The 10,277-nt window shown below is 42.6% G+C and overlaps 1 non-coding gene across 1 annotated transcript; it reads right to left on the bottom strand.

Annotated features, from left to right (window-relative positions):
* Positions 1–9,728: 9,728 nt before the first annotated feature.
* LOC120268844 lies at positions 9,729–9,835 on the bottom strand. Its single transcript, XR_005539053.1, has one exon. It is a non-coding gene; the product is annotated as a small nucleolar RNA R71 (small nucleolar RNA).
* Between the last annotated feature and the right edge of the window lie 442 nt (positions 9,836–10,277).

Raw genomic sequence — 10,277 nt, 5'->3', positions numbered from 1 at the left:
ACCCTCTCAACCCTCTCCAACCTAGCTTTGTCTAACGCTCGTGGTGTGTCACTCACTCACAAAGTTACCAACAAGAACTCTCAACCCTAGTGTCACTCTAGGGGAAATGTTCATACAATCAAGCATTCATGGTTGGAACTCACAATAAACATCAATTTATTGAAAGCATAATAAAGAGGTTCAAAGAATTAAATACATCCTAGGGTTCACAATACCCGAGTATCCACCAGGGGTTTAGCTCTCCATGGAGCTAAGTACAATCAAAGAAATAGAATGTAAAAGCAATGAATCCATAAAGAAACCCCCTCGATAGTCGTGTCAATGGTCTTGTGGAAAGTCCTCTACTCGTCGTCCAAGGATTCCCTCGTCCGGTATAGGATACACCTCGACGGAAGCTCCCCTACCAACATTCTTCCTAAGCAATGACGATGTCAGAGCCGTAGAACCTCTCCAAAACCTTGGCCAATACCCCTCGAAACCCTAGCTGAAGCCCTCTCTCAAGTTGGGGAAAAGATGGAGAAAAGAATATCAAAATCGGGGCTAAATCGGCTTTAAATAGGGCTGGAATCGGGGCGACTACATGGGTGTGGATGCTCCACGCGCCCGTGCGCAATTTCCACACGGCTGTGGATAATATCCACATGCCCGTGTGGATTCTCTGTTTCTCTGGTTTCTCGGCCGGCTGTGAGCAGTGCTGCTACAATATATGCTATAGTGTTACTACAATGCTCTGCTACAGTATCCGGCCTTAATAGCTTCACGAATCCATACTTTCATCGGAGTAACGCAAAACAGGCACACGTTCACATCGTGGATCACTTGCTTCTTCAATGATAGGCACGTTGGTGGAGCTCTTGTTCTATATGCATAAGTCGGAATGCTCGAGTGTGACTCCTTTTGTGCCCCTCCAAATGGATGTGCCAAACTCGAATACGAGGAGGTTGGCACACACTCTAGCATCTCACACCTGACCTATGACTTCTTGTTTGAACCTTAGCAAGATTTCCTCCAAAATTGGTGCATTATGATCCACATTGGCCTATTTCCTTCATACTCGGCCTCACAACCCTACATGCATAAAAGTAACACAAAAACACACATATTAGTGTAAAACTTGAGAAAAGTAATGGTCAACATAAGGAATGAACGCTTCGCATTCGTATCGCACAAGCACTTATCACTAGCCCGTGTGGTTTCTCTATTTTCCTATTTTCTCGGGCGGCCGTAAACAGTGTTGCCGCAGTATTTTTGCTACACTGTTTTCTACAATACCCTGCTACAGTACCGGTCTGAAATACTCTCGAATCTATATTTTCATCGAGGTAACACAAACAGGCACACATTTACATCATGGATCGCCTTACTTCTTCAATAATGGACATGTTGGTGGAGATCTTGTTCTATATACACAAGTCGGAATGCTTGAATGTGACTGCCCTTGTGCCCCTCGAAATAGTTTTGCTAACTCGAGTACGAGGAGGTTGGCACAGATTTCTGCATCTGGAACCTGACCTATGTCTTCGCGCTTGAATCTTAGTAAAATTTTGACCCATGACAAGGACCCCTTGCGTATATCCCGCAAGTGCATGGGTTTGTCAAAGTAATAATCCAGGGTGAGCGGGTATCGAATCCACAGGGAATAGGGAATAAAAATACTTAATTTGATTCTTAGCTATGTGAAAAATCAATGATGATAAGTGTGACAATGATTCAATTCTAAACAATAAAAACAACAAGTAAGAGAGCAAAAGTAGAGAAGGGGGTAAGACAATCGATAAAGATGGGCTACCCGGATAATGCTCACCTAGGATAATTGTTTCAAGTGCAAGAACCCTCTATTATCATTCCTAATCAATGCAATGGTGAGTCATGGAAATCCTTAAATACATAGTCCCAAATCTAAGGTCAACTATGACTAACTCTATACATGTCCCGGAGGAGAAATCGAATAATCTCAACACCTCGCACTCGCATAGAGTTGCAATGAGCTCTAGGGATTCCAAGTGATAAATCTCTTCCTAATTATAGACCTAACCCTTTGTCCTAGGTGGAAGGTCCCTAACCACAATTGAGCCCTAGATACTAAGATCACCTCAACACTTCACTCCGTTGCACGCGCAACTAAGCCCCAGCGAAAGTTCATCCCTTAGACCATTCACTCAATTATGGCCGCAAAGAACTCGAGGAACGGAGGTAGAATCTATCACGCCGGAATGGAAAGGGGACTTTCCTGTACCTCTTGACTCACCCTCTCAACCCTCTCCAACCTAGCTTTGTCTAACGCTCGTGGTGTGTCACTCACTCACAAGGTTACCAACAAGAACTCTCAACCCTAGTGTCACTCTAGGGGAAATGTTCATACAATCAAGCATTCATGGTTGGAACTCACAATAAACATCAATTTATTGAAAGCATAATAAAAAGGTTCAAAGAAACAAATACATCCTAGTGTTCACAATACCCGAGTACCCACCAGGGGTTTAGCTCTCCATGGAGCTAAATACAATCAAAGAAATAGAATGTAAAAGCAATGAATCCATAAAGAAACCCCCTCGATAGTCGTGTCAATGGTCTTGTGGAATGTCCTCTACTCGTCGTCCAAGGATTCCCTCGTCCGGTATAGGATACACCTCGACGGAAGCTCCCCTACCAATCTTCTTCCTAAGCAATGACGATGTCAGAGCCGTATAACCTCTCCAAAACCTTGGCCAATACCCCTCGAAACCCTAGCTGAAGCCCTCTCTCAAGTTGGGGAAAAGATGGAGAAAAGAATACCAAAATCGGGGCTAAATCGGCTTTAAATAGGGCTGGAATCGGGCGACTACATGGTTGTGGATGCTCCACGTGCCCGTGCGCAATTTTCACACGGCTGTGGATAATTTCCACATGCCCGTGTGGATTCTCTGTTTCTCTGGTTTCTCGGCCGGCTGTGAGCAGTGCTGCTACAATATATGCTATAGTGTTGCTACAATGCTCTGCTACAGTATCCGGCCTTAATAGCTTCCCGAATCCATACTTTCATCGGAGTAACGCAAAACAGGCACACGTTCACATCGTGGATCACTTGCTTCTTCAATGATAGGCACGTTGGTGGAGCTCTTGTTCTATATGCATAAGTCGGAAAGCTCGAGTGTGACTCCTTTTGTGCCCCTCCAAATGGATGTGCCAAACTCGAATACGAGGAGGTTGGTACACACTCTAGCATCTCACACCTGACCTATGTCTTCGTGTTTGAACCTTAGCAAGATTTCCTCCAAAATTGGTGCATTACAATCCACATTGGCCTATTTCCTTCATACTAGGCCTCACAACCCTACATGCATAAAAGTAACACAAAAACACACATATTAGTGTAAAACCCGAGAAAAGTAATGCTCAACATAAGGAATGAATGCTTCGCATTCGTATCGCACAAGCACTTATCACACGCCCGTGTGGTTTCTCTATTTTCTATTTTCTCGGGCGGCCATAAATAGTGTTGCCGCAGTATTTTTGCTACACTGTTTTCTACAATACCCTGCTACAGTGGCGGCCTGAAATAATCCTGAATCCATATTTTGATCGAGGTAACGCAAACAGGCACACATTTACATCATGGATCACCTTACTTCTTTAATAATGGACATGTTGGTGGAGATCTTGTTCTATATGCACAAGTCGGAATGCTTGAATGTGATTGCCCTTGTGCCCCTCGAAATAGTTTTGCTAACTCGAGTACGAGGAGGTTGGCACAGATTTCTGCATCTGGAACCTGACCTATGTCTTCGCGCTTGAATCTTAGTAAAATTTTGACCCATGACAAGGACCCCTTGCGTATATCCCGCAAGTGCATGGGTTTGTCAAAGTAATAATCCAGGGTGAGCGGGTATCGAATCCACAGGGAATAGGGAATAAAAATACTTAATTTGATTCTTAGCTATGTGAAAAATCAATGATGATAAGTGTGACAATGATTCAATTCTAAACAATAAAAACAACAAGTAAGAGAGCAAAAGTAGAGAAGGGGGTAAGACAATCGATAAAGATGGGCTACCCGGATAATGCTAACCTAGGATAATTGTTTCAAGTGCAAGAACCCTCTATTATCATTCCTAATCAATGCAATGGTGAGTCATGGAAATCCTTAAATACATAGTCCCAAATCTAAGGTCAACTATGACTAACTCTATACATGTCCCGGAGGAGAAATCGAATAATCTCAACACCTCGCACTCGCATAGAGTTGCAATGAGCTCTAGGGATTCCAAGTGATAAATCTCTTCCTAATTATAGACCTAACCCTTTGTCCTAGGTGGAAGGTCCCTAACCACAATTGAGCCCTAGATACTAAGATCACCTCAACGCTTCACTCCGTTGCACGCGCAACTAAGCCCCAGCGAAAGTTCATCCCTTAGACCATTCACTCAATTATGGCCGCAAAGAACTCGAGGAACGGAGGTAGAATCTATCACGCCGGAATAGAAAGGGGACTTTCCTGTACCTCTTGACTCACCCTCTCAACCCTCTCCAACCTAGCTTTGTCTAACGCTCGTGGTGTGTCACTCACTCACAAAGTTACCAACAAGAACTCTCAACCCTAGTGTCACTCTAGGGGAAATGTTCATACAATCAAGCATTCATGGTTGGAACTCACAATAAACATCAATTTATTGAAAGCATAATAAAAAGGTTCAAAGAAACAAATACATCCTAGTGTTCACAATACCCGAGTACCCACCAGGGGTTTAGCTCTCCATGGAGCTAAATACAATCAAAGAAATAGAATGTAAAAGCAATGAATCCATAAAGAAACCCCCTCAATAGTCATGTCGATGGTCTTGTGGAAAGTCCTCTACTCGTCGTCCAAGAATACACCTCGACGGAAGCTCCCCTACCAACCTTCTTCCTAAGGAATGACGATGTCGGAGCAATAGAACCTCTCCAAAACCTTGGCCAATACCACTCAAAACCCTAGCCGAAGCCCTCTCGCAAGTTGGGGAAAAGATGGAGAAAAGAATGCTAAAATTGGGGCCGAATCGGCTTTAAATAGGGCTGGAATAGGGCAGAATTTCCACACGGGCATGGATAATTTCCACACGCCCGTGTGGATTCTCTGAACTTCTGTTTTCTCAGCCGACTGTGAACAGTTCTGCTACAATATATGCTACCGTGTTACTAAAGTGCTCTGCTACAGTATCCGGCCTTAATAGCTTCCCAAATCCATACTTTCATCAGAGTAACGCAAAACAGGCACACGTTCACGTCGTGGAACACTTGCTTCTTCAATGATAGGCACGTTGGTGGAGCTCTTGTTCTATGTGCATAAGTCGGAATGCTCGAGTGTGACTATGACTACCTTTGTGCCCCTCCAAATGGATGTGCCAAACTCGAATACGAGGAGGTTGGCACACACTCTAGCATCTCACACCTGACCTATGTCTTCGCGTTTGAACCTTAGCAAGATTTCCTCCAAAATTGGTGCATTATGATCCACATTGGCCTATTTCCTTCATACTCGGCCTCACAACCCTACATGCATAAAAGTAACACAAAAACACATATATTAGTGTAAAAACCCGAAAAAAGTAATGCTCAACATAAGGAATGAACGCTTTGCATTCGTATCGCACAAGCACTTATTAACCCACATTGTCTTTTTTCTCTCATAATTAGTGCATCTGGAACCCGACCTATGTCTTCGGTTCGAACCCTTGTGCCCCTCCAAATTAGTGCATTACGACCCACATTGCCTTCTTTCTCTCATAATCGGCTCACAACCCTACATGCATAAAAGTAACATAAATACACCCATATTACCATTAAAACCCGAGGAAAGTAATTCTCAACATAAGGAAAGAACGCTTCACATTCCTATCATACAACCACTTATCGAACTCCCCACACTTAAGCTTTTGTTTGTCCTCAAGCAAACATTAAAACATTATGTGCATGGATGAAGGAAATATTGGAAGTGCTTGGCCTTAGGTTCACCAAAGCATACAAAGAGGGCATTCTACAAGTAAGGGAAATTTCCACACTAAATACGAAAAATCAATGCTCTAGCTAAAAACTTAAATAAAAAAGGACAACAAACCCGAAATTGTGTAAGTGTGTGAACTCACTCAAAACAACCCAAAGTATACTCCTCACTGTTCTAAGTACAAGGGACTTATTTATCTACAAAAAGTAACAAAAATTTTAAAAATGGTAGTAGCTTCACACATCCTCTAAGGTAGGTTTTTCCAAAGCGACCACTAAGGTGGCTTTTCACAATTTCAAGTGGTAGCTCTTTTCTACCGGAGTGGTAGCTTTCACTTATCCTATGAGATAGCTTTTTTTCTCATTAGGGGCATAACTAGTATCCGACTTATGAGAGTAGCTTCATACTTCATAGGTGGTCGCTCTTTCCACCCAACATGCACAAATAAATAATAAAACTATTTTGTTCCTTCTTTTCATTTTTTCCATTTTTTGTTAAGAATTTACATAAGAAACAACTATAACTAGTCCTTTATACATCAAACATGAGTTTCCAAAATAGTTCAATCAAAACAACTATAACTAGTCCCTAAACTCAAGAATACAATCAATACAACTAAGGTGAACCGCCATTGGCTATGTGAGCATGTATATCAATCAAAAACTACTATAAAAAGTGATGCATGCACTATGAAACTCCCCCACACTTAAGTTGTACATTGTCCCCAATATACACATCCAAGCTCATTCATAATGTAAATCAATTAAATTCAGATGTGGAAGAAGCAATCAAAAACAATACTTCTTGACTCCTAGTGTTGCATTTGATGAAGCTAAGTCCTTGGGAGTGTTGTTCCAATGGGTTATGAAGCTTTATACGGCCAAGTGCTGAAACACCTAGGCCGTAGCCATAACAAAGTCTCAATTACCATGATGACAAGACCATCTGCACGGATACACGAGGGGGTTCAGTGACGCTCAATAAAAACAAAATAACTCAAGTATATAAAAGATAAGACAATGAATACAACTCGAAATACAAAATGAAAATAAACTCAAAAGGAATATCCTTTCTGAGTATACAAGTCAAAAATAAAATGCGGAAGTAAAACGACGAGGAAAAATAAAATCAAGTGTCGATGTCGCCCCATGGCTCTATTCACTGCGGTGGTGATGAAGTACATGGTGGGTCAACCGTGTTGGAACAGGGGAATAGAGGTGCCGAGATACCGTGGCTGATATGAATGCGAGCTGCTCATTCCTTATGTTGAGCATTACTTTTCTCGGATTTTTTACACTAATATGTCTGCTTTTTATGTTACTTTTCGTGCGTAGCGTTGTAAGGGCGATTATGAAGGAAAGAAGCCAATGTGGATCACAATGCACCGATTTTTGGAGGAAATCTTGCTAAGGTTCAAACGCGAAGACATAGGTCGGGTGTGAGATGCTAGAGTGTGTTCCAACCTCCTCTTATTCTAATTGGCACATCCAATTAGAGGGGCACAAGGGCAGTCACACTCGAGCATTTTGACGTATACACATAGAACAAGAGCTCCACCAACTTGTCTATCATTGAAGAAGCAAGTGATCCACGACATTAACGTGTGCCCGTTTGCATTACCCCGATAAAAGTATGGATTCGGGAAGCTATTCAAGCCGGACAGTGTAGCAAAGTACTGTAGCAGCACTATTCATAGCTGGCCGAGAAAACATGAATTCAAAGAATCAACACGGTCATGTGAAAATTATACACGCCCGTGTGGAAATTCCACATGTGTGTGTGTAAAATCCACAGGCCCGTGTGGTCGCCCGATTCCAGCCCTATTTAAAGGCGATTGAGCCCCGATTTTAGAATTGTTTTCTCCATCTTTTCCCCAACTTGAGAGAGGGCTTCGGCTAGGGTTTCCAGGGGTATTTGCTAGGGTTTTGGAGAGATTCTACGGCTCCGACATAACGCGTCATTTGGAAGAAGGTTATTGGGAGAGCTTTCATCGGCACCGATCCACCGAGGTGTATCCTAGGCCGGACAAAGGATCCCTTGCGATGAGTAGAGGACTCTCCATAAGACCATCGACATGACCATCGAGGGGCTTTTCTATGGATTCATTGCTTTTTACATTCTATTTCTTTTGATTGTACTTAGCTCCATGGAGAGCTAAACCCCTAGTGGTCACTTGGGTATTTGTGAACCCTAGGATGTATTTGTTTCATTGAATTTCTTTATTACGCTTTTAATTAATTGATGTTTATTGTGAGTTCCAACCTTGAATGCTTGATTGTATGAACATTTCCACTAGAGTGACACTAGGATTGAGAGTTCTCATTGTTAACCTTGTGAGTGAGTGACACACCATGAGCGTTAGACAAAGCTAGGTTGGAGAGAGTTGAGAGGCTGAGTCGAGAGGTACAGGAGCGTCCCCTTTCCCCTCCGACGTGATAGATTCTACCTCCGTTCCTCGAGTTCTTTGTAGCCATAATAGACTGAATGGTCTAAGGGATAAACTTCCGCTGATGCTTAGCTGCGCGTGCAACAGAGTGAAGCATTGAGGTGATCTTAGTATCTTGGGCTTAATCGTGGTTAGGGATCTTCCACCTGGACCAAAGAGTTAGGTCTATAATTAGGAAGAGATTTATCACTTGGAATCCCTAAAGCTCATTGCAACTCTATGCGAGTGTGAGGTTGAGAGGTTATCTAATCTCTCCTCCAGGACATGTATAGAGTTAGGCGTAGTTGACCTTAGATTTGGGACTATGTAATTAAGGATTTCCACGACTCACCATTGCATTGATTAGGAAGCATAATAGAGGGTTCTTGCACTTAAAACAATTATCCTAGGTGGAGCATTATCCGAGTACCCCATCTTTATCAATTATCTTACCTCCTCATTTACTCGTGCTTTCTTACTTGTTGCTTTTTACTTTTTGAGAATTGAATCATTATCACAATTATCACTACTAATCTTTCACATAGTTAAGAAGCTGAAATTAAGTGTTTTTTACTCCCTACTCCCCGTGGATTCGATACCCGCCACCCGGGATTATTACTTCGACAAACCCGTGCACTTGCGGGATATACGCAAAGGAGACCTTGTCAAGATTTTTGGCACCGCTGCTCGGGAGTAGGCATTTAGAGATACTTTTGCACTTTGTTTTCTTAGCTATTTCACCATACATTCTATTTCATATCTTCTTATTCTATCATTGTTCTGATTTTTTTTTCTTTCTTTTTGGGTGCAGCTCCAGGTTATGACCCGAAGGAATCACTCAATATTGGTTGACGGAGATCCTGAGCTTGAGCGTACACTTAGAAGAAAAGGGAAAGAGCCTGTGCAAGAACAGTCTAATCTAGCTGATTTGGAAGCAGAATAAAATCTGAAAACATGGCAGAATAAAATGAGCAACAGAGGACATTACTCGATTATGCCAGACCTTTAGTGTTGGGGACACAATCGAGTATTGTGCGTCCCCTGATTACAGCTCAGAACTTTGAGTTGAAGCCGACATTCATCCACATGTTGCAGCAATCCGCACAATTCAATGGTTTTGCCGATGAAGATCCAAACAGTCATATAGAGAGTTTTCTCGAGGTGTGTGATATGCTGAAGATGAACGGAGTGACGGATGATGCCATCAAGTTGAGAGCCTTCCCATTTTCCTTAAAGGGGAGAGCGAAGCAGTGGCTACACTCATTACCTAGAGGATCGATCACCACATGGGAGGAGATGGTAGAAGCTTTTCTTGCCCGTTATTTCCCTCCCAGAAAATTTGCAAAGCTTTGGAATGAGATCTCATCCTTTGTTTAGTTGGAATTGGAGTCTCTATTCGAGACATCGGAAAGGTTGAAGGAGATGCTGAGAAAGTGCCCGCAACACGGATTCCCAGAGTGGATGATTATTCAGACATTTTATAATGGTTTGAACCCGAGTAGAAGGCAACTCTTCGATGCGGTAGTAGGAGGTACCTTAGGTAGCAAGACCCCCAATGAGGCCTGTCAGTTGATTGAAGAAATGGGGGTTAAAACAAACTACCAATGGAATGCTAGGGAGAAGAAGAAAGTGGCCGGTCTCCATGAGATAGATGCGATAACTTCATTGGCGGCTCAAGTGGAGAGTTTGAGTAAGAAGTTAGATTTTCTAACATCAAATAGAGTGGTAGCCGTGACTAATTGCAACGGGTGTGGGTGGAGGACATGCTCCCTCTGATTGCCCGATCTCTATTGGTGATGGTTCTTTGGTGGAGAACATTGATTTTGTAGGTAATGGCATGAGACCTCAAGGAAACCCATATAGCAATACCTACAATTCGGGTTGGAAGAATCA

This window comes from Dioscorea cayenensis, chromosome 1, assembly GCF_009730915.1.
Source record: "Dioscorea cayenensis subsp. rotundata cultivar TDr96_F1 chromosome 1, TDr96_F1_v2_PseudoChromosome.rev07_lg8_w22 25.fasta, whole genome shotgun sequence".
NCBI classification, from domain to species: Eukaryota; Viridiplantae; Streptophyta; class Magnoliopsida; order Dioscoreales; family Dioscoreaceae; genus Dioscorea; species Dioscorea cayenensis.
Note: the sequence above shows the minus strand (reverse complement) of the source record. Positions and strands in the feature narration are given on the sequence as shown.